The following is a 26,091-nucleotide window of genomic DNA, read 5'->3' as shown; positions in this document are numbered from 1 at the left end:
TCGATGGATGAATAAGCATCGTTGGAAAGCATTATAAAAAATCAGCCGTTCTAATGGCTCTAAAAGTTTTCTGAAGAACTATTAGGATGTGTTGTTCGCAAATCGAAAGAAAATATCCTCAGTTTAGTGCAAATGTAGAACAGTTTGGTTAGATTCTTGCACTTTTCGCTGTGTGAAATTCACAGTAATCGAGATCAAGTGAAGCCTTCTTTGTTTTTGCGAAAAATGTGGAAAAGGGGAATGCTTGCATAATTCATACAATTGATCAACTATTTGATATTCGGAAGTGTTAAGGAACATGTCATTTGTTTTCGTATTCACGACATCCAGTTATGTCTCTGACATTACCCACCCGCCTTTTTTTCACTCATTTCGGCCAGATTTCCGAATCAATCGGTTGGCGGCGAAACTCATTCGGAATCGGTTGTTGAACTGGAGTACGTATTCATATTTGCAATTGAAAGAAAATTTATCGTCCATCTATCGAATTTGATTCGGAATTCATACCGAACTGATAATGCGAAGACTGTCCCAGATTTATCATAGACTTGAAAGGAATTTCGATAGCTGGCTGAAACCACACCAGAAGTCGGAAGTTCGGTCACCAAGGCTTGTCAAAATTGTGTCAAAATGCAGCCAGAAATTTCTGCCTGTTGTCTGAGGAAAGTCTTTAAATGTGTATTAATTTAAAAAAATATAGACTGAACTAACCTATTGTTCACACGAATACTTTCTGAAATACACTTCCACAGAGAGTTGAAGTTCCTATGATGGTAATAACGTTTCGGTGAATTCTGTAAAAATAAATTTCCCCGGAGTGAAATGTTACTTACTAATGTGTTTCTTCGTGAGACTGTGTAAGCTTGCAACGAACATGCTCTCGTCAATGAAAATAAACTGAGCTGAGCTGGTCGATGTCTACAGTAGAGCATATTTAACCATGACTAAATATTTACTTACGGAATATGTTTATAAGACGATGATCGTGATGCTTCATGCGTTTAATTATTTTTCCACTTTTTAGTATTAGCATTGGTTTCAAGTTTGAACTCAGGATGGGGGCAATTCTACGCGGCGGGTTTATGAAAAATATGCCACATCATATTTTCCAAAGCACTCGAACTGGCTTTGATGAGTTTTGCCAAAATCTAAGTCTGCTACTTTAAAGAAATATCTTCGAAAATTATTGTTGTGACATTTGTTGAAAACTTTAACAACTTATCTGACAAATCTACAAAAATGGCATCAATGTTTAAAAAATCTTTCAAAGTATAATGAATATTCTGCAGTGCATGGAACGATCGAGATTGGCTCTGTGCCTAATTCGTATTACTGTTTTTGAATTAGTTGATTTTAACAAGAAAATTTTCAAAATAACTATTAAATTTGTTGAAAATCTGAATTTTCTTTGCTGAAAAAAAAACTCTTGTTTTCAGAGAATGTGTTTAGTTCGCGAATATCATAAACAAAAAAACAGCAACATTTCAATTCAACACGAAATTCTTATCGGAATCTATTTCGTGATTAAAATAAAAAAAAATTGACTCTATCTATCTATCACCACCACAGACAAAGATCAAAGAAAATAAAAGTGAATTTTGTTTTATTAACAAGTTTATTAGTCAAAAACTCATGACATTATTTTAATGACCGTCGTTTTAAGCGGCAATGTGTGATTTTAATCACTCAATACCCTGTAATGTCGAAGCTGCAAATCGGATCGAATTTGAATCTAAACGTGTGACAATCGATTAAACATTCCATAAGATGTCGAAAAAAGTTTCAGTTTAGAGTTTTCGATTATTTACGGTACTTCCAGAGCCGGTATTCATGAACCAGCTTAACCCAACACGATTCGTATGGCCAAAAAATAAATATGACGAAATTGCAATAGTTTTCAGTTTAATTTTGAAGCTTTTTAGAATTGTCATCTTCTAACGGGTGGCTACTAAATTTTTTAAATTTCTTTCTCAAGCTGTCAAATAAAGACAAACATACTTGGAGAAGATCTGATTTATTGAAATTAAAGATACATTGTTCATTGTTGATCAAAAATTAGTGAACATTTGAAAACGGTCCGTAATCGGATGTTCGGCGAAGCTTCCGTTTGATGTCGGAACAGGAGCGTTGTACGGCCTTCATGTCAACTTTGCGAATGCATCTCTTGATTCTACCAATCAACTGTTAGCAATTCGTGGCTCTCCAGTTATTTTTGTACCTCAAGGAGCTCAAAACTCTCAAGAAATCTTCGATTGGGCGACATTGAGGCCAAAACATGTATAGCCCATCAGCTTTCGTCGTCCAGAACAAAACTTTTTCCGGAAAAATTTTGAATCAAACAAGCGGCATTGGGAATTCAGCGTTGAAATCTGTGTGTCAGTATATCCCGGGGCTCGTGTCTTCTTTCGGTACATTATTCCGAGTCTTTTCAATGTTTTGCAGATGTACTGGTGAGAACAGTTGAACTTTTTTGCGGCATCCCTTTGACTCAGTGAAGTTGAAGGCACGAGAAAGAGAACGAAGTCCTTTTGCGTTCATAATTTTGGCTGGTCTTCCACTACCTTCCTTACGAGCAGTTGTTGGGCATCTTAGGATATTGTAAACTGTAGAAGCCGCAACATTTTTGCTTTTAAAATGTTGTACCGTATACTATTTGCCGAGATTTCTGTGCAGTTCGTAGAACTGTACAATGCGCTCGTGAAATACTTCTTGTTTCGACGGCATTTTGAGCAAAACTGAGCAAGCATGAACAAAACAGAAATACTAGCAGAAAGAGGAGAAAGAGAGCTAACACATACACACTTTTAGTTCTTTCTGAGCTCGTTTGTTGTTGAGCATACAGGCCTCGAAAAAATTCCAAAATTTTAGTTGCCACCCGTTATATCGGCTTAAATTTTAAAAACTCATCACCCTGTAATTCCAGAATCGGTAATCAGAATTGGATAAAATTAATGTTGCATGGGACCATACATCCTTTAATTTGAATTTTTGTTTTTGAAATACGATTTTTCGAGAAAACGATTCGATACTGGAACCAGAATTAAAAATCAGTGTAGCCGAAGTCAGTTAAATTCACCTGAGGAGTTGTATAGCTTACATTTGATTCAAAATGTTCGAAAATCAGTGCAGACTGACAAAAAAGCAAGATGTTTTATAGAATATTAAGACCTTTCATTTGAATCTCAGATGGTTCTTAGATTTCAATTGAATCTTAGATCGGTTCAGCCATCTATAAGAGAAATGAGTTACACTATTTTAATTTTGTTTGACATATCATCCTGTAGCTCAGGAACCAGAAGTCGGATCCAGACGTAATTCAGGAACTTTGTTTGGAAGCACTTCTCGTATGAATCTGTGTTTGTAGAAAATGGTTGAGTCATCTCCAAGAAAATTGAGTGAAATTATTTTCCACACAAGCATTTGCTGATCTCGACGAACTGATTCGAATGGTATATCGGTGTTATGTTCTTTCAGCATTCTTTACTGTCAGTAGTTTAAATCAATATAATTATGCAATTGTTTTTAACTCGAAAATGCTTCCATCTTGGCCATCCTCTGATTTACATATGTTATATTCGAACGATAATGTTGCCTAAAACGAACCGTGCTAAAATCGGTCGGAGGCAAAATTTCATGTTGTACGCAGTCTTTTGGTACTTAGAAACAATTGTATGTAACAGTATAAAAATCGTTAATTTCACGTTGCTCCCACGCATTGCTCTGTCAAAACTCCTACTACTGGAATAGGTGAAAAAGTCGCTTATACAAAAATATCGATATCTCCTTTAAAAATGGCAGATTTTAACAATCTATGGCTTGTTGGATATCTATTACCGTACGGAATCTAAGTCTAAAAACATATTCTTTTTTCAAGGTCAATTGTGACAGATATTGGCAAAAAACTGAAAATTTTGACATAAAACTTCGTATAACTCAAAAAGTAAACATCTGATCTCAGAACCATTCAATAGCGTTCAGGGTGACGGGAAGACCTTTAATTTGCGACTAGTTCGATCAAAATTGGTCGAGCCATCTCTGAGATCTCGACCTCTTAGTTGACAACACACATACACACACACGGACATTTGCTCAGTTCGTCGAGCTGAATCGATTGGTATATGACACTCGGCCCTCCGGGACTCGGATTTTTTTTTCTAAAGTTTGAGCGAATTCTATACCTATTTTTAATATTTATAAAAAAAGGTAAAAATTATCATGAAAATGAAAATTTTTTCACTTATCGCGCTGTAATACCGGAACCGAAAGTCGGATCTGGATCAACTATTCGGGGTGTTTTAAAAGAATTTTCATTTTCATCTTAGTTTGAAAAAATTGGTCAAGAAATTCCTGAGAAAATTGAGTGCGTATTTTCTCATAGATTTGCACATATTGCCTCCGAAACCGGAAGTAAGATGATGATAACATTCAATAACAAGCTATGGGACCATAAGACCTTTCGTTTGAATTTAAGTTTGTGAAAATCGGTCACGCTATCTCTGAAAAAAATGAGCGACAATTTTTTCATTTTTTTTGTGCATATCATCCTGTAAATCCGGAACCAGAAATTGGATCGGGATGAAATTCAATAGCAATCTATGGGACCATAAGATCTTTCATTTGTGAAAATCAGCCATCTCTGAGAAAATCGAGTGACATTATTCATCACATAAACACACATTTGCTTCATCGAGCTGAGTCGAATGGTAAATAACATTCGGCCCTCCGGGCCTCGGTTCAAAAGTCGGGTTTCACAGTGATTGTATAGCCTTTCTATATACCTATTCTATATGAGGACAAAAATCGACGAGATCTTTTTAACGACGAGTGACTGCAACTTTGATGTCATCTTTTTGACCGAGACCGGATTGGATAGCCGAATAAACTCTCAGCAGTTGTTTGGAAATTCCTTCAATGTTTTTCGCTGTGACCGCAGCTCAGCTAATAGTGACAAAGCATCATTTGGTGGAGTTTTGATTGCCATTTCACGAAAACACGTCAGCTCTATCATTGAAACGGTGAATGGTCAGTGTCTTGAACAAGTGTGTGCAAGTGCTACAGTGCGGGGTAGAAAGTTACTGTTATGCGGTGTGTACATTCCCCCTGATAAAAGCCAAAACGTTGATGTGATCGATGCGCACATTTCAACTGTTTCGGAACTGTGCAGTAAAGGTTCTGTGAATGATATTGTTCTGGTGTGTGGTGATTTCAACCAGCCCCGCATTGTGTGGAATCAACGGCATGAAGAAACACAACCCGCTTGTTCTTTGTTGCCATCCGCTGCTGGTACAGCGCTGATCGACGGTATGGATTTTTTAAATCTACATCAAGCAAACCAGTGCAGAAATCATCTTGGGCGATTGCTCGATTTGGTCTTTTGTTCTTCGGAGCATCAATTAATAGTTGATTGTAGCGTTACTCCACTGCTACCTGTCGACCCGCATCATCCGCCTTTAGTTATCTCGTTGGCTGCTGACTGCGAAAACAATTTCCGGAACATGGACTTCACGAATGAATCAAGGCCATTAAATTATAGAAAAATTGATTTTGGTGCTTTACTTGAATTCTTGCAAAACGTTAACTGGAGTGCTTTGCAAGATATCGACAACGCAAATGAAATGGCATATTTTTTCTGTAACAAAATAACTCAGTGGTTAAGTTCAAATTTGCCTTTTGTAAAACGGCCAATAAGTCCTCCTTGGAGCACAGCTTTGCTTCGTAAATTGAAACGAATTCGAAATGCTTGGCAGCGCAAACATCGTCGCTGGAAGAGCTCTGAAATAAAACGAATGTTCAAAAGTTCCAGTGATAACTATCGCAAATTAAACGCGGGGTTGTACAAATCCTACGTTATGCGGGTTCAAACTGATCTTCGTCGGAATCCCAAACATTTCTGGACTTTTGTAAACTCGAAACGTAAATGCTCATCAATTCCTTCAAAAGTTTGTCTCGATGGTGTTGAATCCAGGTCATCCTTGGAGTCATGTGATCTGTTTGCAAAGTTCTTTGCTTCGGTGTTTGCAGAAAAAACAGCCTCCGGTATCGATGCGGAGACCGCCGCGGTGGATGTTCCTGAGAATTTAGTGCACATTGACACATTTTTGGTTACTCCCGATATGATTGTTGCCGCAGCGAAGAAGTTGAAACGATCGTTCTCTGCCGGACCAGATGGCATACCTGCAGCGGTGTACAGTCATTGCGCTTCTGCTTTAGCCGATCCTTTGTGCACTATATTTAACAAATCATTTGAGCAAGGTATTTTTCCGATGACTTGGAAGCAGTCTTTCATGTTTCCTGTATACAAGAGCGGTGATCGTACAAATGTTAGAAATTATCGAGGCATAACCAATTTATCAGCTGCATCTAAACTGTTCGAAATAATTGTGAGCACTGAGGTACTTTTTCGTACTAAAAATTACATCTCTACTGATCAGCATGGATTTATGCCAGGTCGTTCAGTCAGCACGAATCTCTTAGATTTCACTTCCAGTTGTTTTTCGAGTTTGGAGAATAAAGTACAAATTGATGCAGTATACACTGATCTGAAAGCAGCTTTCGACCGAATTGACCACCGAATACTCTTGTGCAAGATGTTGCGGCTGGGCGCCACACAAAAGTTTACTGACTGGCTACGCTCTTACTTATGTGGTAGAGTCCTGCGAATTAAGCTCGGCTCTTGTGTATCATCTTTGTTCTCAAATTTATCAGGAGTTCCTCAAGGCAGCAATATGGGTCCACTTTTGTTTTTGCTGTTCTTCAACGATGCTGTTTCGGTGCTCGGAGTTGGCTGCAGATTAGTATATGCCGATGATTTGAAATTATATCTTGAAGTTCGCTCTATTGACGACTGCATCCGGCTTCAAAAACTTCTAGATACATTTGTCGCCTGGTGTCGTAGAAACTGGTTGATTGTCAGCATTTCAAAATGCCAGGTCATAACGTTTCACCGAATACTGAACCCAATTCGATTCGACTATGCAATTGATGGACAAACGCTCCAGAGAGTTGACCATGTTAATGACCTTGGTGTTTTGTTAGATGCCAAACTTACCTTCAATCTGCATCGTTCATCTGTAATTTCAAAAGCGACCAGGCAACTAGGTTTTATTGCAAAGATCGGGCGGGACTTCAAAGATCCGTATTGTTTGAAGGCGTTATATTGTTCTTTGGTTCGTCCAATACTGGAAAATGCTAGCGTAATTTGGAGTCCTTATCAACTTACATGGAACTTACGGATTGAGCGCGTTCAGAAACGATTTGTTCGTCTTGCTCTAAGAAACCTTCCCTGGCAGAACCCGCTTGATCTTCCACCATACCACGATCGCTGTCGACTGATCGGACTCGACTCATTGGAACGACGCAGGAAAATTCAGCAAACTACTTTCGTGGCAAAACTGATCAACGGGGATATCGACTCACCGAAGATTTTGTCTCAACTCGATGTTCGTGCTTCACAACGATCACTGCGCTCTTCCAGTTTATTTCAGCCGAGATTTCATCGAACGACGTTCGGGTATTACGAACCGATAACATCATGCTTGAGGACATTTGGCACCGTTGAACACCTTTTTGAATTTGATGAACCATCACACAAATTCGTGCAGAAAGTACAGCGATCTACAATTTTATGACTTGACTAAACCAATTCATTAAGACCATTTTATTGTCAGATGAATAAATTTAATAATAAATAAATAAATAAATAAATATACGAGAAAGGCAAAAATAAGAATCATTTTATTTTCAGTGCAAAATAAATCCAAATAACTTCCCATCCGTCAAACTTTGAAATGAGTCGCACACTCAGACAAAAAATATATGGAATTTCATAAGGATATCATATGGTTTTTAGCCATAAGAATATCGTATGCGAATCATAAGACCGCCTTATGAAGTCACGAAAATTGGAATTCCAATAAAAAGCCTTATGAAATTCATACGCAATTTTTAGGAACATTGTGCAGTTTTAGTTATATTTAACTACTCGATAAGCAAAATTGCTCGACTGTAAAATTTTAACTGGAAGTTAAAATAATTTGCGAAATAGTCCACGGCCTAAAAAATCAATGACCGGATTTACCATACGTTGTCCATTATATTTATTTGCATCAAAATTAAGGATAATAGGCATGAAAGTCAATTCAAAGAAAAACCTTTGCAAAAGGACTGCCAGAAAATTATGCATGGATCGCACAACGTCAAAACAAAGAGAAAGTCTCTGCGGATGAAAAAAAGAGGTAGATGAAACGATAATTTAACTGCAAAAGTGCGATTGGAGAGCGATAGAAGGGAAATTTTGAAAAAAAAAAAAAACATCCGCGAGTGTGGGTTGCTTCGATGAATGCGTTCGCTTAATTTGGTCAGACAAAAACACCATGTAATACGACAGATGGCGTGGATGAATACAACAGCATGTACTGCATTTGATGGACTCAAAAAAAAACGTTGTTTACAGTGTCAACAATTAACGACATTATATTTTGTTTTCCCCTTTGTCCGTTAATTTGATGATTACAACATGTTGATTGTGATGGCATCGAAAATGTCAACTATAAGTGCAAGGAATGTGTTGATGTGAGGATATGTTTATGAATAAATATTCGAATCTAAAAGTTGGTAGTACTCAAAACTCGTATCACAGCGGTGTTTTGGACAGATACTCTGAGATTCTGCAAGCAATGATAACAAAACACAATGGTAATTGTAGTCTTCAGTTCTTAAATTGCAGTCTTCTGCTCGGAACTATATATTAGCCGGATCGTGTAGAATCACAGAATAATCAACGTCGTTTGAAGATTTCAACAACTAGGTAGGTACTACTGGCCTTTGAGCGGTCTGGTGTTGCCCTTCTTCTATGATTACTACAATGAGAAGCGTATATTGTAACGCATAATTTGTACCTCCTCCGAACCCGCTCCCGTCCCACGATGTAAACAGAAAGCCGGTTACACAGAAGACAAACAAAAGCCTGACAGATGCGTTTTCCATGAACCGCCCAAATATGAACCAGTGCTACGCTGGCATGGAACAAGTGGGTGGCTTGTGTGAGGAGACACATGTTGGGTACTCGATCCCGTCAGCAGGCTGAACTACAATGCGCGTGTATCATCGCATGTAAGGGGGAACGGAAATGGGGAGCTAGATGTCATCAGTTGGTATAGTTTTACCCAGAGGAGGGAAGTGCAGGAGAAAGAGCAAACTCACAGCGAAGTCTCTCTCCGACATGGTGGAGGCGGACTAAAGCCATGTGTATGTTTACGCTATATAGGAAACATCTGGTATCCACCATTGAACGAAATTGTATGCCGAAATGTACAGAACCGAAAGCGGAAAATGAAAAGTACAAAATCGGGTACTAAAAATATCACGCTTTTGTATTTTGCCTTTCAGTTTTCTTCTCAATCGGAGGGCCCCGGGTTTCGTCTTGATTTTGAATTTCTCGTTTTGGGGCAATCCGACCGATCCGTAGCGTAGCGTGTTCTCCGTTCTCCGGAATCGCTCATGCAGTCACGCGTACACGGAAAGACGACGCGTGGATCCGATGGGACGCGACGCGACGCGACGCAACGCGGCGCACAGTGAGGGAAATTGGGGATTGATTGGTTTTGATCGATCCCAAATCGAGGGCAAAACGTACGGAACGGGACCAGAGCGAGCGGAGATTGAACTAAATGGGGAAATATGTGTTTTGGCGTTCGCTTGATTTGAACACAGTCCGCACTTCTTCTTCGCTTGGTGAAATAGAATCGAGATCGAACGAGAAAACTAAGGAGATATAAGTCTCCAAAGTAATGTGCTTAGGAGGTTACACAGTGACTAATAATACAATTGGGAAAAAATAAGGAATTGAAAAGATAAAAGCTTAGTCAACAGTTAGCGTTCACTGCTCTTCATTTAGACAAACATATTTCCATCTACTCAAGTGTCATTGAAAATGCAACTAATTAGGAAAATTATTTGAAACTAACCTTTATAATCGAATGCAATGATCTCTTGAGAACATTTTTCGAGCTATGAGTAATTCAAATTACCGTAAGGTACATTCTCAACACGTCATTGATTAACGTATTTTAAATCTCGGCATTCGAAATGCAGTGATACAAACAAATTTCAACCTAAAACTTTGCTTTTGCTAGGATTACATTCTACCAGATTACAATATATGAATATTCACATCACCTCTACTGAAGGTAATTCAGTAGAGCCCTTTTTTTCTTTTTTTTTGCTCCGAATCACCGAAGCGAGCTACTTCGCATAGAAAACTTTCTACGATTATGAAATTCAGCTACACAATGTCAAGCGAAATTGAATTTACCTTCAACGACTGCATCGTCTTGTCCGGTTGACCCTTCGGGCTCCGACTTCGAGTTCGAATCGGATGCCTGTGACCCTTTGGTTGAGAATTGGACTAGCAACTGTTGGGAAAACGTGTTTGTTTCTTCGGTTTTGTTTCTGTCGGTGGCGTGAGGGTGAGGGCGTGCGAACCGGGATATGAACGGCGTACCAAGCGACCAAGAGCGGGTGACCGAGCGAGGACTTTCGCAACCCAAACTTTCGCTTCCGATCTTCTTTGTGTTCTTCGGGTGACACTGACTGAATATCGTCGAATTTTCATTTGCTTCCCGCACGTCACTCTCTGCCGCGTACTGTTGCGCTTCCAGTCGGATCGCTATTTTCAAACAAAGGAAAATAAAAATGCACAAACACCACAAACTCTCGTTTCTCGTTTTCGCGCTACGCGGTTGTTTGGTTAACTCTTCCGTTGTTCGTTGCCGCTGTCAGGGAGTATGACTTTATTCTGAATGTACGTCGGAAATCACAAGAAATTATTAGCTCACAGATTAGCTTCTCCGGTTGGGGAATGTTGTTTTTTGCTGACAAAGAAAAATTCAAGATTGTGCTGACTTCATTTGCCTACTTGCGATGCCGACGCAAACTCCCAAAAGGGGAAAATGTGTTCCCAATACCAAGCAAAAGAATAGCACCACCAATGGGGCACGGCGGCACGGATAAGAAGCAAAACACAACCGGAACGGAACACGGATCACAACCGACTGCGACCAGTTGGCGGTGACACTCGACAAGACTGCTTCTGCTCCACTAGTCCCACGGTTCCACGCTTCAAGACACCCCCGCGTGGCGAATGGTCACGTTCTGGCATGCTCTCACTTGCCACGCTGCTCTCCCTGTAAATCAGACACATTGGAGATACTCACCACACAATCGCTCAAATGCTCTCCAGAACAGAAGGGCAAACTATGTACGTTTACATATCTCATGCTAGAGACCAATTTGGGAGAGTGAATGAGTCAGCGAGGAAGAACCGCGATGAAATAAGACACTGCCAGGCAAACACTGCGCCGCAGCTTCTACAAGGCACATCCACCCTCGCAAAGCGGTTACCGTCGGCCTCACCGCACGACGTTCATCCAGCCTGTTTCAAAAGTAAAACTGGAACCATGAAGCGCGTCACCTTTCTTCTCGAGTCTCGGCTTCGGCTGTTGTTACTACAATATTGTACCGTAGTTGAAAACTCGACTCACGAGAAGTAACCGCATCATCGTATGGCCCAACTACCTAAATCGAAAACTTTTTTTCTACCATCAATTGATTCAAGAAAGAGTGAGTGCAGTACATCGTTTTGGACAATGAGTATTTGTATTACATTACTCGGCAGTAAGACTAATGTTGATTATTTCTTAGTAAAAAGTAAGATGAATAATCGTCAAACTAAACAAAAATTACAGATACAGATTACGAGAATTTCGCAACGTTATACATGCAATGTTGATAATGTTTGTGATATCACTTTGCACATTCATTTTTTACAAGTATTCGAAAAGCGAGTGCTGCAGTGGGCGAAATTTCACATATGAAGCAGTTTATGAAACCGTAGCACGTTAAATTACTAGATTTTCGAGAATGGCGTAAAACTTTTTCAAATACTGCACTTAGTTATTCAGAGTTTGAGTACTACCCAAGTAGCAAATGTAACTTATTGAAATTTCAAGAGGTTCTGCAATTGTTTTAGAATTGTTTTTTATGTTAAATACGTTCAGAAAGATTTTTAAATATATAAAAATCGGATGTGCAACTCATATCTGTTGAGTTTTACAATACTACCGAAAAAATCACTATAAAGACTGTCCCAGAAAGTATGGACACACTTTGATTTCGCTGCAAATAATTCACAAGTGTTAGATATTCAAATTTTATTCGATATACTGATAACATTAGACTACAACAACAGAATATTATTCTCAACATTTGCTACTTAGCCATTGTAGATTAGCTGGCGCACCTTCTTGCGAACGTTTCTCAATTAATTCCGTACAGACTTCTTGGCGACAAGTTTTGACACTTTTTTTCAATCTTTTTCGAACTGTTGAATGGTTTCGGCTGCCGAGACATGTTTCCTAAGATGTGCCTTCGTTAATGCCCAAAATTTCCCAATTGGTCGAAGTTTTGGGCAACGAAAGTGACATTTTTGGTAGTATACAATTCTACCGTTGATTTCGAGTAGTGGTAAGAAGCAAGATCTGGCCAGAAGACAACAGGATCCTTGTGGTTTCGAATCATGGGTAGAAGTCGTTTTTGTAAACATTCCTTGATGTATATTTCGCTATTCATTGAAGCAGTGGTGATGAAGGGTTTCGAAATCTTACCGCAGCTACAAATTGCTTGCCAGACCATAGCTTTCTTACCAAATTTTTCGACTTCAATCGATGTCTCGGACTGCTTTTACACTTGCCCTTCTCGCACCATATAATATTGTGGTCTCGGCAAGGATTTGTAATCGAGTTTCACGTAGGTTTCGTCGTCCATGATTATGCAGGTCAAATTTCCAGCAAGAATCGTATTGTACAGCTTTCGACCTGATCGATGCTTGTTGTTTCGGACTACGTTTTGGTTGTTTCTGCTTCTTATAGGTTCGAAGATTCAAGCGTTCTTTAGCACGAAGAACATTTGACTTCGAAGTGCCCACTTTTTTGGACACATTCCGAACTGAAACCTCCTTCTTTTACTCGAACGCCTTCAGTATACGTTTATCCAACTGAGGGTTAGCAGGACCTTTTTTCGACCCGTTTTCGGTTTATCCTCAAAGGCTCCTTCCATTTTTACTATCTTTCTCAGTGACAGTCCGCGTTCTGTGCACCATTTGTACACAATTTTTCGACGTTGTTCTGCTGAAAGTCCACGCATTTCGAAACAAACTAATGAAAACGAATAAACAACTGCACAAGTGGTTAGAGAAGAGTGTAAACAACAGGACGCAGCCATAAAAATGGACAGATTCTGAACCATTGCGAAATGGCAGCGGTTTTTGGTTGCGTCCATACTTTGTGGGACAGTCTTTCGAACAATTTTAAGTACATCTAAAACAATGGTTCAGCAAATCATTAACATGGTCATGTTGCACTAGTAGTTATAGAAGCTCTGCAAAAATTTTCACATCGTCATGTAAAAACGAAGTAACTAAAACAGTTGTGCAACTTATTAAAAATTTTCCAAATGGCTGTTATAATTGTATCGGACTACATATATGCCGAAATGGTTGTATATCTCTTATGAAAAAAAAACCGAGTTGAAAACCTTGCAGTAAAAACTATTTTACTGCCGAACCCGCATAGTCTCGGCTGCCTCATGAAATTTTAGGCCAATGTGTGCAGTTTTCTTTATTTTTAGAAAAACAATTCGAAACTTGCAGATAAGTTGTACCAGATTTATCTCCTTGAAATAAACGCAAAACTTGCCGACATGAGAATATTATCATAAAAGCACAGACTAACAGACATGACAGTATTAGTAAATTCTTATAAAAATATTTTTCGTGATGCACTAGTTCCACCTATATTGTACTGCGCGAACTCTTTACTATCTGTACACCCCTTGTGTTATGTACAAGTTTTTTTACTAGTTGGTTTCCCCTCGTTTGTCAACACCGATCAGCTGCTTGCAGGGATGCCTGATTTCATCAAAATATTTGAAAATGAATCGTCACAATAAATTATTGGATTACGTTGATAATATATTTAACTTTTTCGCGATGTTGGAAGGTAACCATTTATTTGACTCAACGTTGTTCATCTAGACTATTTTTTATTGTGTTGGTAGTTTTCACCCGAAATTAAGTGGCGGCAGACCAGAAACAAGTAAATATTGTAACAAAACGGGTTCGATTTTCTATTGCGTTGGAGATGAGAAGTAGGCACAATTCAGTATATAGTTTTGGCAATATGTATTAAATCTGTACCCTGCATGAAATTCGCATGGACGTATACAAATCAATACATCACAGGTAATTCTGTATGAATGGCAACTCTGTTGGTAAATGAAAAAAATAAACACAATCTAGATGACAGACAGGATGTTTTTGATAGGGTAACGTGGCGCCATCATGACACATGTGAGCACTGTCCCAAATAAAGGAATATTCGAAATGACCGTTGAACTGATTGAAGAATCTAATTTGAGTGTCCTGTCTGTTAGTATGTGATAAAAGTTTCAGAAATACAGCATTACATATGCAATGAAAACAAAAAGCAATGAGATAATTTGTATCCGGTTTTTATCTCGCGAAATAAATGAACAGACCTGACATCACGTTTCAAAGATATTGAACGAAAAGTTAAGTTCTTAAATAAAAATCATCTGAAAAGGTGTATGAATGTTTGATAACTTTTTATACATATTTTAAACACTATCTGAATCATATTCATTGAAAAGTATAGATTGTTATTTTCATAGAAATTGATGTGCAATCATCAAAACACGTACATTCAAAGGCGCTTGAAAATTTCAGGCGTACGAAGACATGCTTCACCATAAAAATGCAGTTCGTTGTCGATTTTCTATTTACTAAAACATAACATATAAATTCTACAATATGTAGTTTTACCATTTATTTATCTAAAAGTTCAATGTTTTTAAAGTTTAAAGTTCAATGTTTGTGTTGCGAGCAGTTGTATTGAAAATCAAATGCGAGACTTATTCATTAGAAATTATGTTTGCTGTTTTGGTAAACATAAATTCAATTTCTGTTTAAATTACGTAGTAGTTTCCATGAGTTTCACAATTGTTTTTTCGCTAAAAATCAATTGTAAACGGAATAATAAATAAACACAGTAGAGTTATTTTAGGTATTGAGTGCCATCATCGTTTCCAGTAGAAGAAGTCAAATTCCAGTTACTAAGAAGTTACTCTAAATAAGAGTTGTTCTACTTTTTCTGTAAATGAGTGAGATCTCATCTGTATCTGTATCGGGGGATATAAAATCTGCATTGAAAATCTATATATGAAAGTGATAAGAAATCGAAGCGCAACGAAATGAAAAAGTTTTTAAAACCCAAATTTAAAGAAACCAAAACTTTTATTGGTGTAAATTTTATGGTGTCGTGGTTGGAAAAATACTGGAAGTGATTTTTACGTTTTAGCCTCTCGAAATGATGGTTCAAGGTGAAATGTAGCGTCATAAAATGCGCGCAAAATTTTATCCGCTTCAGTTGAACGAACCGTCGCACAAAGCATAACAAGAAAAACCGACACATAGAAACCAGAACTTTTTTCAGTAATTGAGAGCAGTGGGTTTACCTCTCGTAATGATAGCTTGTAAAAAAGACCGGACGTAATGGATTTTTGAATCCTTCACACTTTGTATATATGCTAATTCATCCGTTATTGTTAGTGATTACTGTTACTCTTATTACTATAGCTGTAGTTATGAATCATTAGTAATTATGATTGACTAACATGAGGTTATATGTATATGTATAGACTAACTTGCTAACCATGTATATGCCTGAGTTTAGTAGCACGCATAGATTCTTTTTCAAAAGAACGATTGAAGACAAGAGAACATTCAAAAAGTTATATTTTCAAATATTCCACATAAACGATAATACTTGGCTTGTATTCGGAGGTATTTGACAAAAGTTAACGTTTGTCTACGAGATAGAGGGAGGGGGGTTTTGCCTAAAGTCTACGTAGTCTTGTATTCTTTTATTTTTTCAAGCAATTTAACTTAGTTCTATGACCAAGTAGAGGTATACTCAAAGACCGAACATTCTATTGTTTTTCCTTTTATTCTGCTATTATTTAGTTATTATTCAGTCACATCGTAATCAAGCAATGAAAGGAGAAATGTAGATAATGTCAATTGCTTCTGCAATCCATGAGCGTTCTGACGAGTGAAATGTCCAGAGAATTTTAGAAACCGGCAAAGGACCGATGTTAGTAGGGTGACAAAATGATCAGAATTTATCACTCATCTATAGCCGATCACGAATAAGAAAAAGAAATTAATTATTAAAATACCAAATCGCGAGGAAGCCTAAAAAGTTATTCATATTTTTGTTCTGACGTGAAGTAGTTGTCAGTGTGGTTTCTTCCAACCAGAACCGGATTTGAAAAATCAATATGATTGGAATTGCGAAAGTGAACGTTTGCCAAAAAAGGTTGAAATTGAACCAATCAACTATTTGAAAATACCAGATTTTAGTCTACGTGGTTTATGAACGGTCGCTTAAGGTCTGAGGACAGAGAGTCGCGTGTTGAGTTTTGAATCGACCACGTGGCTCGCTCAATTCCCTTTGGGCATCGTATTTCTCTTGTACTCTCTCGTATATGAGCAAACTGTACCGGGTTGCCAGCATTCATTTTATTATTTTGATGAGAAGTTTTATCACATTAATCTATCGTATGGGTTGGACATTACATGGATTCCAATGAATAATGAAAAAGGTAAAAATATTCAACTTTCATGTCTGTGTGTTTGGCAGCCTTGTCGAGCCAATTTTATTTCTCTCTCCTTTTTCAGAATGCTATCAGGAAACCAAAGCGAAAAAATGGCGGATGCATTGAAACTGACTTTGTTTCACAGAAAAATACAAGACTTTATTTTTATCGCGATAACATATATGTTTTTATGTACTAATCGCATCTAAACCAAATTATCTAGACTTTGTCACGGTAGATTTACAAGCCTTCAAAGCCGAGATATTCGATGAACAATCTGACTATGAATATCTAGCGATAGCGATTGCATCATCCAGCTTCTGGTCGTTTGCATTGATGAAAAAACAACGAAAAGAGGATAACGATAAGGGAACATTACACAAAATCAGTCGTTCTAATGGCTCTAAATGTTATCTAAAAAACGATTAAGATTACCTCTTTGCCTTTTTATCGAAGGTAATAATCATCAGTTTAATGCAAATCTGAGAAACTCGCACCAAACGAGTGCAAATAAAACCAGCATTTGACTGCTTCGCATTCGAGAAAAATGCTCCGAACAGCGTTCAATATCGTAGAAAATGCCACCTTCTGAAAGTCTGAAATGAATCCCTCGATTACATCATTTAGCTGCTGATCGTTTGCGTGCGAGTAACAGAAAGAATACAATTAATCAGCCATAAAAACGAAAAATGATCATCTGGAATGTAGTATTCAACCTCAAAACTGTATATGTTATTATTTTTGAAGCCGTTAGAACCGTTTTTTTGTTCTAGTGCGGAAAATTCATCAAAATATGAACACAATGGAGATATTACATATACAAATCGACAGTTTTAAGGGCCACAAATGATAGTGTTATAATCCGCAATTACATCTAGTTCCTAAACATTTTCAGTGTTTCCACTTTGAATCAAGCATAGAGTTGATTGGATTTCCTCATATACATTAATTTTTTATAAAATCGATTTTAAATCAGAATATTAGAGCGGTACGGTAGCGCTTTAGGAAAGGGCACACAAGCAAGTGGCAGATTTGCTTTGTGCGCCGTCCTCCAAACGAGAAGTAACCGATTTATTTGGAACTTTACTCGTGGAAATAATTGTCAACTATGAAATTTAGGAGTTCATTGTGGGATCATAAGACCTTTCTTTTTAATCTTGTGCAAATCGGTCAAGCCCTCGCTGACAAAAGTGAGTGATATCTTTGGAATATATGACCACAATTTTTGGTGCTTCCTAAATCGGATACCGGGAAACAGGATAGCCGAAATCGATTTGTTCGGTTGTGTCTACTGATAATAACTATCGATTGGAATAGTTTCGATTCCAGATTAGAAATAGTTTTATGTTTTTTGTTTCGCCGCTTTAAGTGACGGTATCAAATTTTGAACACACTTCACCCTATAATTCCGGATGTCAGATCCGGATGATATTTGTAAGTTTTGTATTGAAGCATGAGACCTTTCATTCGAACCTATGATTGAAAAAACTGGTCATTCCATCTCTGAGAAAAGTGATTAAATAATTTGAAATAGGAATTTTAACACTAATCACCCTGTAATTCCGGAACCGGAAGTCGGATTCGGATAACATTCAGGAACATCCTTCAATAAAGTCGACATATGGCCAAATTAAAAATTTAAATGATCTAGTTTAGTACAAGTCCAAATGGCAAAACATCAATTATTGTATGTTATTCTTTCAATATACTGTCAGGTTAATTTTAGTGCTCACGATTAAATGTGTATCTCTATACTAGTTCGTATCATAAAAAAGTATCTTACTGGTCTACATTTTTCTAGAATTCTGCAGCATTGTGTTTGATATTCAATAAGTGCTAAAGCAATCAGATTTTTTTTGTCCGAACACGAAAATTCAAATGTTTATTTAAACTACCAAACGCACCCATCCCAAAGTGCCGTATTAGTTCAGCTGCGACCCGCGGGAAACGCGAGCTGCGAGGAGTATGTCAGTAGACTACCAAACCTACAACCGAAAAATCGACCCACACACAACGAACTCACTCGAACTGAGAGGAGATGCACATTTTGTTGTACATATATATTCAATAATGAGAATTTGTTTGTCAGAAGAGAATCAAGAGCATCACCAATGGCTCTCCACTATTCAATCGACTCCAAAACTTGATAGAGTGAATGCTGAGTGGACTGGCATAGCACAGGGCCCAAAGTAGATTGTTTTTTGTTGTGCGGTTTTCCTCCCCCTTTCGAGAGTCCGACGCTGGTTGCAATGAACGGTTGGTTGGTTGGTTGTGAAGAGGGGCACGGTTGAAGCGGCGAAGAGCGATCGTGAGACCTAACCTAATGCAGCGTGAGTGGGTGGCGCTGGTTTTGGCGATTGTTACTGCAAGGAGGTGGAACTAGGTGGAATGGCACCGGTACAGACACGGGGCGACATTTATTACCACAAAGTGCGAGAGCCGCTCTGTTGGTATCTGTAATCCTTGGAACTGGCCCGAAAAGCGTGGAGTATAGTAGTATATAAGGAGAAGAAGAAAAATCAGTGTAGACATGCACGGATGGAAGATTGTTTCGAGCGAAAGGAGCTGGACTTGGGTGGGACTTTCAAGTATTCAAGTCGATTGATGGAGTTGGAGGAAGAGAAAACGGAATTATTGAATCCACTGAGGAGTGTTAGAGCATAGTACGATGTAAAGTTACATGGTGATGGAATAGTAATAAGAGCCGGCGTCATGACGGTACCTTTGAATTGTCGTAATTTGGTTGATTAGAGGGCATCAGTTACGATTTGCCAACGAAGTGATTGTTCGAATTGTTCAACATTGCTTATGGTGGATCAGTATTTTTCACGAGCATTGAAAAAAAAAATGTTTTCGTGTTTCGAGCCCTGACCGTTTTTGAAGTACAAAGTTCATAACCGGTTCACGCGTACTCTACAATGCTATCTCCTTCCAGTCATCGCACTACCTAGTTTTCCTTCTAGGGGAAAAAGTTTATGCTCGCTTCGTTCGGTAAATGCACAATTAGAGTTAGTGCCCAATCATTCTGTTTTGCTAGCGAATAGGTTTGGCCAAGTCGTTACCAACAGCTCCGGCGTAGAGGAGCCGATTAGGCCAAGCCCGTGTCGTCATTTTACCCTTTGCAGTAAAACATTTTTTCGTAGGGTGGTCATCAAATGTTTCGGGTCGATTGTCTCAGGATTAAATAATAAGTTATTAGATAAACCCACAACATTGGTCTACATCTGTTCTGCTTGGGTCATAGAAGGTCGTAGAATCAGCAAACGGTAAACAGCAAAACCATATTTTCTTCTTCCTTCGTCTTGAACTGCTGTTGAGTTGGTAGCAACATAGGTTTAATGATGCAGAAGATAGCCATCAGTTGTCACCGTATTTGTTATTGTTATTGTGTTTGCTTCCGACCTGTGATGAAATTAACCGGCTGTTCGGCCATCCATGGAAGTTGACCATCAATGTTAACTTCCCTCTCTGAGCAGCCTAGATAGCCGTGTAGTGTCGGTAGCGGTTTCCCAACTGCTAAGAATAACGCTACGGTCCACCTGTACCGGTGGTATAAGTCCACCAAACAGGTAAGCCGTGTGGCATCCGGCGGAATTATTTTTTACCAAGAATTGATCCACTGGTTTCCTATTCCATGTCGTAAAAGGCCACAAAAATAGGAACTCCTAAGTCAAGGTGTATTTCCGTGCCGATGGCTGAATGGCTGCAGGAGGTTAAACTTTGCAGTCGTGAACGGAATATCTTGGGTTTTTCCCTTACTGGATACACGCAATGCTTAGCAATCAACTTCTTTGATCATCGATTCGGCAGGCCAGAGATTAGAAAGCTGAGTGTCTGTGGGTGTCCTCAAGGTGGTATAAGCATTAACACTCTCTTTGATTTAATGCAGCAAGCCCTGCGATCTGTTGAACAATGGTGTTGTCAGGTTTGGATTATCTGTAAATCCGGGCAAAACATCAATGGTGCTTTTCACTCATCGTAGGATAATTACAGGAGCTCGTCCGTTGCAGTTCTTTGGTTCAGGAGTCACTGTGGTCGATCAAGTTAAATACGTCGGGGTTATTCTTGACTCAAAACTGAATTGGTCTGCTCACATTGATTTCAGGATTAAAAGAGCTTGCATGGCTTTCGGCCAATGCAGACGAGCTTTTGGAAAATCATGGGGACTCAAACCCAGATATATTCTCAAATTGAAGACCTCAGCATTTCAAATGCTGTTTACTTCTTATGGGTACCCGGCCATTCTGGTATTACTGGAAATGAATGGGCTGATGAGTTGGCTAGAGCTGGTGCAACGAATGATTTCGTTGGTCCTGAACCAGCTTTACCACTTTCAACTAGTTGGATAAAGCACAAGATACGTTCTTGGGCTGCATCCAAACATGCCAGCTACTGGCGCAGCTTGCAAACTTGCGCTCAGACAAAGCATTTCTACCAGATTTAGATCTGAAAATGTCAAAGTGTCTACTGCATTTCTCCAAGTATCATTGAAGTGTTCTGGTCAGAGCTCTGACTGGACATTGCAAACTCAATTATCACATGGCTACTATTCAACGTGCTGAGTATTATTCGTGTGATTTGTGTGAATGCGATTATGGTACTTCATATCATCTGATATGTAACTGTCCCGCATTGAGGCAGCTACGTATCCGGGTTTTTGGTTCTCCATACATGGTTGAGTCTGTGTATGCGGAGCTAAAATTGAAGGATATTCTCTCGTTTCTCACCCAATGTGGTAAGGAGCTATAGTCAGAAGGGTTCATCGTTCTTCCTGGAGTGAATGAATCCCTTCTGTATTAACCTTAAATAGGGTTTGGCAGATTGTTTGGCATCCTCTGGGGGGTACCGAATTTACTTCTGCTCGTACATACTGCGAGTCGTTCTGCATTCTTCCGGGAGTGCAGAATGGTGTCGCTTTTGTAAGATCTCTAAATCCTCTCGGGGGTTGGAGGTTTTATTAACAGCAGACTGTTCGGGACCTCGTAGAGGTTCAGAATTTCCTTCTGCTTCCACTAAATGTGATCCTCAGCAGATTGTTCAGCATCCCTTAGGGGTGCAGAATTTACTTTTGCTTTTATGTGTTTTTGTGTCGTCAATTTTTCCCATCCTCCTAGTCCAACCCTTACCATTTCCTTTCAATCCTTCCCTCTTATATATCGGGAAAATGATGCTAAAAACAAATTGATGGCAAGGCACAAATCTCCAAATATCAAGGGGAACGTGCCATTTGAGCCAATTTGTTCTGATTCCTGATAGTGCCCAATCATTCTGTTTTGCTAGCGAATAGGTTTGGCCAAGTCGTTACCAACAGCTCCGGCGTAGAGGAGCCGATTAGGCCAAGCCCGTGTCGTCATTTTACCCTTTGCAGTAAAACATTTTTTCGTAGGGTGGTCATCAAATGTTTCGGGTCGATTGTCTCAGGATTAAATAATAAGTTATTAGATAAACCCACAACATTGGTCTACATCTGTTCTGCTTGGGTCATAGAAGGTCGTAGAATCAGCAAACGGTAAACAGCAAAACCATATTTTCTTCTTCCTTCGTCTTGAACTGCTGTTGAGTTGGTAGCAACATAGGTTTAATGATGCAGAAGATAGCCATCAGTTGTCACCGTATTTGTTATTGTTATTGTGTTTGCTTCCGACCTGTGATGAAATTTTCTTTTTCCATGGTGTTAGAAAATGGAAACAAAATGCATTATTCTAACTAATAACTTTATATGCGTTCGTGACACCATTTTTAAGTTTTGCTTATAACTTAACATCGAATTTGGCAGCACTGTTGGTAAATATAACGTTTTGATGACAGAACTATTTTTGAAACAAATTCTGCAGCGCTTTAAATACGATTAATAAGAAATACTGATTTCTAACAGCGGGTAAAATTAAGATTAGAACGATAGCAGATCTAACGTGAACGTTTCCGAAAATGTAGAATGAAAATCAAAAATATGCAATATTTTTCTTCGAACAAAACAAAAGCAATTAAATGATTGATGAAACCAAAGAAAAAATATACTTTTGAAACTGAAGTTCAAAATTCAAAATTTTATTTTCGTATTCACAGTATGAAAGTCGAACTTAGAATAATATCATTTTTTCAACACTTTGAAGTTACATTTCAAAACCCTTTGGGACTTCACAAAAAAAAACAAAAATGGTGTTTATACTACTCGGTGGCGTCTTCATCTCTAGCTATCTCATTTTTATGCTTGGTGAAAACATTCATGGAAAAATTATTCCATGATTTATATCCTTAAATTCCACCAGCTAACACATGGATCAATAAGTCCCGAGACTAAGCAGAGATGGCGCTCGTAGTAAACCAGTAACCACGTCTTTCTAGAGTACTAGCCTTTGCTTGAAACGGGTCAAAATTTTAAGTCGATCCGACCAGAAACAGCTGAGTTATCGAGGTTGGAGTAAAGTCGTTTTGTAGTTTGTTTAAAAAATGGAAAAAACTGAGTTTTGTGTTTTGATAAAACATTGTTTTTAATGGGTAAAAACACCGTGCAAGCGAAACAATGGATTGAAAAATGTTATCCGGACTCTTGTCCATCGAAAGCAACGATTTCTCTGTGGCTCGCCGAGTTTAAACGTGGTCGTATCGATACAAATGACGCGGAACGCTCGGGTAGACCTGTGGAAGCCGTTACACCGGAAAATGTGAGTGAAGTGACAAAAATTATAATTAAAGATCGTAAAGTAAAGCTCCGTGTGATTGCTGAGATGACACAGATATCATATGGAAGTGTATTTACTATCCTTCATGAAAAATTAAACATGAAAAAGGTTTTTTCCAAGTGGGTGCCGCGATTGCTTTCGATGGAACAAAAACAGCAACGAGTCGATGATTCAGAAAGCAGTTTAAGTTTTATAAATTTTATTTATACCCGGTTTTAAGGTATTCAGAAAGCAGTTTATCGCTATTTACTCGCAACAAAAAAGATTTCTTGCGTCGTTACGTGACCATGGACGAAACATGGATACATCACTACACTCCAGAGTCGAAGCGGCAGTCATCTGAGTGGCGCACAGCTGGCGAAAGCCGTCCGAAGCGTCAGAAAACGCAGCAGTCAGCTGGCAAAGTCATGGCGTCAGTTTTTTGGGATACGCATGGCGTGATTTTCATTGACTACCTCGAAAAAGGTAAATCGATCAACAGTGATTATTATATTGACTTACTGGTGCGTTTGAAGGAGGAAATCGTAAAAAAACAACCGCACATGCAGAGAAAAAAATCCTTTTTCACCAAGACAATGCACCCTGCCACAAGTCGATGAAAACAATGGCGGAATTGAACGAATTGGGCTTTGATCTGCTTCCCCACCCTCCATACTCGCCAAATTTAGCCCCCAGTGACTACTGGCTCTTTGCTGATCTTAAAAAAATGCTGCAGGAAACAGATTTGGCTCAAATGAGGAGGTCATCGCTGAAACTGAAGCTTATTTTGAAGCGAAAGATAAATTTTTTTATAAACATGGAAAAACGTTGGAATCATTGTATCACCCTAAAAGGTGATTATGTCGATGAATAAAAAAAAAATTTGCAAAAAAAATGTTGTTTCCATTGTTAGTCTCGGGACTTATTGATCCATGTGTTATTATAGGCAAGATAGAATCCATTTTGCAAGACCGTGGGCAAGTTTCATGAATTAATTAAGTCATCACCTAGTTTTGCCTTTCTCATATAAAAACCTTATGCAATCGCTGTGAAAACCGACCTAAAGGCAACCAAGGCCCGGAGGGTCAAGTGTCATACAGCATTCGACTCAGTTCGTTGAGATCACAAAATGTCTGTGTGTGTATGACAAATAATGTCACTTAATTTCCTCCGCGATTTTCACCAACTCAGATTCAATTGAAGGTCTTATTGTGCCATAGACTGTTATTAAATTTTATCCCGATCTGACTTTCGGTTCCGGAGTTAAAGGGTGATATGCACCAACTAAAAGGAAGAAAATAGTCACACACAGGCTCTTTTGGGACGGGTATAGCGTGATGGGTAAGTCGATGCCTTTCACGCAGCCCGCCTGGGTTCGATTCCCAACCCCGCACATAGGGTCAGAAAGTTTTTCTGGCCCGAAGAGGCGAATGACATTAATGTTAAAACCTCTATAATTGAAACAAAAAAAAATAGTCACACACGTTTCTCAGAGATGGCTTCCGATTTTCACAAATTTAGATTCAAATGAAAGGCCTTATGGCCTCAAACAATTTTCCTTAATTTCATGTGGATCCAACTTCTGGTTGCGGAATTACAAGAAAATATGTGCAAATTTCTCGAAAAGTCTCCGAAAAGTTGATCCTTATCCGACTTCTGGTTCCGGTATTACAGTGCGATTAGCGGAAATTTTCAATTTCATGAGTATTTATTCACAAGCGATGGCGAAACGAGGTGCAAATTTCAATAAAACCTACTGCCAAATTCATCTAGTTAGAAGATCTTATTAGATAGTGTATATAAAAATCTACTCTGGGATAATAGTGAAGTAAAGTTCCAAAAAAGGAACTCACTTCGACTTCTCAGCAACGGTTGAACCGATTTTCACGAGTCATGATTCCAATTAAAGCTCTCATTGACTTAAAATAAGCTGTGCAATTTCATCCTGATCCGACTTCTGGTTCCAAAATTATATGGCGATGAGTGTCAAAACATTAAAATCGTCATTCAAAATGACGATGCAAAACAAGTACGCGTCAGTATGTCCCTTCGCAGCGTGCTCTGTTCAGTTTCGTATAACGTGCAGGGTTGCCAAATTTGAATCTATATTTTCAGAAGAAAAATATGAAAATTTGTAAATCTTTTATTCAATTTGTATGTTAGTGTTATAACAAAATCATGACAACGATGCTTTTCTATAAAAGTACACTTATTGCCTTTCTCATATAGAAAGTTTATGCTGAACTAATGAAAATTGGCCCGGAGGGCTAAGTACTCTATATCATTAGACACAGTTCATCTAGCTGAGCAATGTCTGTGTGTGTATGTGTGTGTGTGTGTGAGTATGTGTCAAATAATGTCACTCATAAAATAAAATATCTTATAGTCCCATAGGTTGCTATTGAATTTCATTATGCTTTCATAGGGTAAAGTGTGTTTAAAATTGCACACCGTCATGTAGAGCGATGATGCAAAAAAGGTCAAAATTCTTCTAGATTTCGCTCAAAACTGATTCAATTTGTAGGCTATATTAGTTACTTACTGGTTCCAAGTTCCCGGTTCCAGAAGTACCGGAAATAGTGATCAGAAACTCTAAAACGGACTCACTAAATTTATCCGAAATAATTTGATCGATTTCCACAAACTTAGGCTCAGATAATAGTTCCTATAGTTTCATAGGTTGCTGTTTCTTTTCATC

General features: G+C 38.5%; 1 protein-coding gene and 1 long non-coding RNA gene across 2 annotated transcripts in view; one reads left to right on the top strand and one right to left on the bottom strand.

Annotated features, from left to right (window-relative positions):
- Window positions 1–26,091, top strand: part of LOC131425840 (chaoptin) — a 176,400-nt gene that overhangs the window by 71,219 nt on the left and 79,090 nt on the right. The gene's annotated exons all lie outside the window — the stretch shown is intronic.
- On the bottom strand, window positions 691–26,091 carry LOC131425843 (uncharacterized). Its single transcript, XR_009229037.1, has 2 exons — window positions 7,710–26,091; window positions 691–4,778 (listed from the first exon to the last, which is right to left on the bottom strand). It is a non-coding gene; the product is annotated as an uncharacterized LOC131425843 (long non-coding RNA).

Source organism: Malaya genurostris, chromosome 1, assembly GCF_030247185.1.
Source record: "Malaya genurostris strain Urasoe2022 chromosome 1, Malgen_1.1, whole genome shotgun sequence".
Taxonomy (NCBI): Eukaryota; Metazoa; Arthropoda; class Insecta; order Diptera; family Culicidae; genus Malaya; species Malaya genurostris.
Note: the sequence above shows the minus strand (reverse complement) of the source record. Positions and strands in the feature narration are given on the sequence as shown.